The sequence below is a fragment of the Canis aureus genome, chromosome 10 (assembly GCF_053574225.1).
Source record: "Canis aureus isolate CA01 chromosome 10, VMU_Caureus_v.1.0, whole genome shotgun sequence".
Lineage (NCBI taxonomy): Eukaryota > Metazoa > Chordata > Mammalia > Carnivora > Canidae > Canis > Canis aureus.
Window position 1 is genome coordinate 6837559 of NC_135620.1, and position 4505 is coordinate 6842063.

Genomic DNA, 4505 nt, shown 5'->3' on the forward strand with positions numbered 1-4505 from the left:
ATTTTCTCTTGTTCTTTGTCCTTTATATGTTGTTTGACTTCATGAGTCGCTTTTCTGGAATGCGGATGGAAGCTTGACCACACAGAAACTGCATGGAGATCAGAGCCAACCCTGCAACCACCCTTCTGAGTTCCATTTACCCTTTTATCTCCTCTAAGGAGAGTTCTTCTGTAAACCTTACTCCTGATAACTCCAGCTGTATGGGTCTATAACATGTTTGTAAATGAGGGGGATTAACTCACTAGGAGTTGTGGAGGTAGTTATTAGAACATGATGTCTCTAGGAACAAAATATACCAGCAGCCAGTAAAGTTGCCTCGTAACATTTATTACAATGAAATAAAAAAATAAAAATAAAAAAAAAAACAAGAAACAAAAAGCAAGAATGGAAGAGCAGGAGGCTGAGGTTGGTCATCCCATTAAAAAGTCATAATCCAGGACGCCTGGGTGGCTCAGTGGTTGAGCATCTGTCTTTGGCTCACGGCGTGATCTTGGGGTCCTGGGATCGAGTCCCACATCGGGCTCCCTGCATGAAGCCTGCTTCCCCCCTGCCTGTGCCTCTGCCTCTCTCTGTGTGTCTCATGAATAAATAAATAAATAAATCTTAAAAAAAAAAAAAAAGTCATGATCCCTTTTTGTGTTTCCAGGTTCCAGCCAAGTTTTCAGATCTGGAACTCAAGCACTGAAGAAGTGAAAGGTCCCTAAGAGGAAATACTTCAACACCACAGGCTGAGATGCTATTGCTAGTGTTTCCACAAAGTAATCTGTAAGCATTTGCTTGGGTGATTTCAAACTGCAGAAAGGAGAGTGACCAAGTATGTTGAAGAGTGTTGGACACAGGATCTGAGCAGACATGATGCACAGAATGTCACCAAAATGTCATCATGGACCTTTCCTTGTAAGACTTGGGGCATTTGAGGCCAGGGGATAAGTAGAGTCCTGGCTAAAGTCTGGATCACAGTCCCTGATTGTACAATGGGAATCAATATGCTTGGTAGTTGGAGTAACCCCAGTACCAAGTTCCTTGCCTGTGAAGTAAAACATCATAGAAGGGAAAGCCAAATGGAAACCTCTGAATCCAGAATTTCTTTCCCTAGTTAGACAGTTAATCAAAAACAATACTGGACCCCAGGAGGATGCCAGAGATCAATGCCTACATTAAAAATCTAAAAGAGGCAGGGATGGTGGTTCCTATCCTATTTCCCTTTAATTCCAGTCTGGCTTCTGCAGAAACCAGAGAAATCCCAGAGAACGGCTTAGAGACTATTGAGGATTTGACCCATGTAGCCCCAGTTGCATTTGTGAATGACTGGTTATTTCGACTGGGCCGGCGGTCCATTCTTACGAGGATAGATGACCTATGTGAGATGTGGGTTTGCCTTTACTGCCCACAGAGCTTCAGCCAGCATCATTACATGGAGGCTTTTAAAATGCTTGATCCATAGACATGGGATCCCACACAGCATAGCATCAGACTTGGGGACCCACTTCACAGTGACAAAGTTGTAGCAGAAGACCTCTGATTATGGGGTTCACTGGTTGTAGCACATAGCACAACATCTGGAGGCAGCTGACCTTTAGAATGCTGGAAAGGCCTACTACAGGCATCTTAATTGCCAGGTTGAAGGAATAGTAAGAGAGGATGGGGTGTTGTCTTTTAGAAGACAGTGTGTTTATTAAATCAGATACCACTAATGTGCTACTCCCTCTCCATTTGCAAGGGTACCAGAGGTAGACATGAACGGCTCTGCCTACTATCCCTTCCAGTCACTCACAGGGAAATGTCTTTCTCCTCTCACCCACTTTGGGTTCAGTGTGGTTAGAAGTCCTGGTGCCCTAAGGATCTGCTCTCTCTAGGGGACACAGCAACGAGGCCACGGAATTATGAGTTATGGCTGCCATGGGGCACTTTGGACTTCTGTGCTCACGGACAAGCAGGCAAATAGAGGAGCAAGCATTTTGGTCTCACTCACTGATCCTGGTCAGCAGGAAGAGTAGGACTGCCCTTACACGATGGCGGTGATGATGGGATCCACCTTCAGGTACTTCCTTGCCCTGCTGTACCTGGGAGCAGACGAGTGCACCAATCCTAAACTGAGGAACGTGCGACTCTGAAGTGACCGGGTGGGCTCCTGTATGAGTGAAGGTGTGGGTCATACCCTCAGAGAAGCCACTAGGTCTGCTCAGGGGGAAGGGGATTTAGAACAGAGTGGAGGAGGGGGAGATGACCACCAGTTGTGCCCTGAGATGGATTAGCTGTTATTGGGGTCATAGTCCCTGCCACTAACCTCCCTTTTCTGAGTTTCAGGAAGAGGAGCCCATGTAAAACGACAGGGAAGCTGCTCCCCAAGCCTGTGTAGAGAAGGAGATCTGCACAGAAGGAGGCACCTCGCTGACCTTCAGGGCATATACGTGAAGGAAGGCCCAAGCTGCTGTACTTACCAGCCATCACTACATCCGGCCATGCCTTCTCTGGGCTGACCCTCGCTGAGCAAGGGAGGGAGACGAAGAGCTCTCTGGTGGCAGTCTCTGGACTCAAGGATTCCCCAGCAGCTTCATCAACCCTGCCAAAGACTTCAGGGCACTCTAGGAAGATCCCACCAAGCCTCTCTCTCTCTCTCCTTACTTGAGGTTAGGTCTACACTGACATCTGATGACGCTCCATTCTTCCCTGGCCTTCTGCGTATTTCCTTCCTCCTGGGCATTTCCCTTTATAAAGTCCTTGCATGTTTAGTCTCATCTTGGTGCTTGGCATCTGTTTCGGGGAACACCCAGACTTACAGTGGGCTGTGACTTTGTTCTGCCGGACAGTTAGCTCATCGTGAATCAGCTGGGTGCTTCTGAGGCATGTCTGGAGGCTTCGGGTAGGCCAGATCTAACACAGCTTCTCCCCAAGGCTTAATTCAGCCTGAAAGCTAAGGGGTTTCCCTTTGGAGTTTTTTGACACAATGCCCCAAAGTTCACCAAGGACTCTCCAGTTTGGCTGGTCGGAACACAGGTATCTCCCCACCTTTCATGAGCTCTGGAATTGTTCATCTTTGAGCCTCCTGATTGTTCTTTGCCTGGCTTTGTGGCATTTTATTCTATGAATGTACAGCTAAGAATGCAACAGTTGGCTCAAGGGACCCCTGTGCAAGTTTCTCTTGCAGAGCTCCCTCCTATCTGAGACTCTGGTCGTGCGAAGTACCTCAGTCTCCCTGAATTCTAGTCTAGAAAACGCTTATATATAGGAAGGCTGCATAATCACAGGCAATACTTCATTTGTGTCCCTTCTCTTGGGGAGGAATCACAATCTTGTACTGACTGGTTGCAGTTCAATATCTCGAAAGAGTTGCTTCATAATGCAGCCCAGTTTTCTAATTGATTATCGGCAGCAGCGGCGGGAGGGTGGGGGTGATGGGTGCTGGTTCCCGCCAGAGGGCAAGTCTGGTTCCGGTTGCTTCAGCATGGCTGGAAGTGGAGTCCCAGCACCAGCACCACCTTCCACCATAGCAGGTGGAGCTTCCATGCTGGCTTATGCTTCAGAAGATGCTGTGTTTCAGAATAATTTATTTGAAGTCTTCAAGTCCCCTCTGCCCCTGGTGCCAGAGACCAGTTGGGGCCACCTGCACCATCTGTTGGGGTGTCCTCCATCCAGGCTAGACCCTGGTTCCCATTTCTCTCCTTCTTGGTGCTCTCTAACCTGCACCCTGCACATGGGTTTGACCAGAAGTCCTGAGGAACTCCGACACAGAAGTGATGGCTTGATGAGTACATTGCTTCCTGTGCACCATGTGCTGCTCCTTTTGCAAGATGTTGTGACATGGGGCTGCAAGGAAGGGCTGACATGCTGAATTTGGATGGCTCTCCCTCATGTGGGGCACAGCGTCAGTTCCATTTTCTGGTCTATCACTGTCCTACCACCACTGACCCTTGGCCTTTATCCGTGTATGTGGGCCCATGCACCATCTCTCATGTTCATATTCCAACTGGTCCAAGACACCAAAAGGGGCATGTCCTGCATTCTTTGTGCCTCTGTCATTGGGCATCCAGGGCAATCTCCTCACCACCCCTCAACAGACTCTGGGCCATGTGTCAAGTAGTCTTCCAATGGTGGCCGGCACCTGTTTTCTCTGAGAACTTTTGAGACCATTGCTCTATAATGCCAGTGAACACTTTTATTAGTATGTTTAGGAGGTAGAAGTGTGGGTCACACATATCCATTGCATTATTTCTATAATCAAGAGCTTTTTGCTTCCTTCTACTGCAGCGGTGGTTCTCAGCATGGGGACCAATTGGGGACTTTAAAAAATACCAATGCTTGGGTCCCACCTCAGATTAGTTATGAAAATATTTCTGGACATTGGGGGCCTCAGCATCATTATTTTGAAAATTTTGAAAGGATTTTAATGTGCAGCCAGGGTTGAAACTGCTGCTCCAATTCTGGCACATCCGGCTCACTGGCCATAGGCTACTGCTGAGTTTAGGAGCCAATTAATTCCAATTCCAGATCTTTGAGCTAACATT

General features: G+C 47.8%; 1 long non-coding RNA gene across 1 annotated transcript; it reads left to right on the top strand.

The window, feature by feature from the left end:
- Window positions 1-652: 652 nt before the first annotated feature.
- Window positions 653-2717, top strand: LOC144321575 (uncharacterized). Its single transcript, XR_013387175.1, has 3 exons — window positions 653-897; window positions 1857-2041; window positions 2308-2717. It is a non-coding gene; the product is annotated as an uncharacterized LOC144321575 (long non-coding RNA).
- Window positions 2718-4505: the final 1788 nt, after the last annotated feature.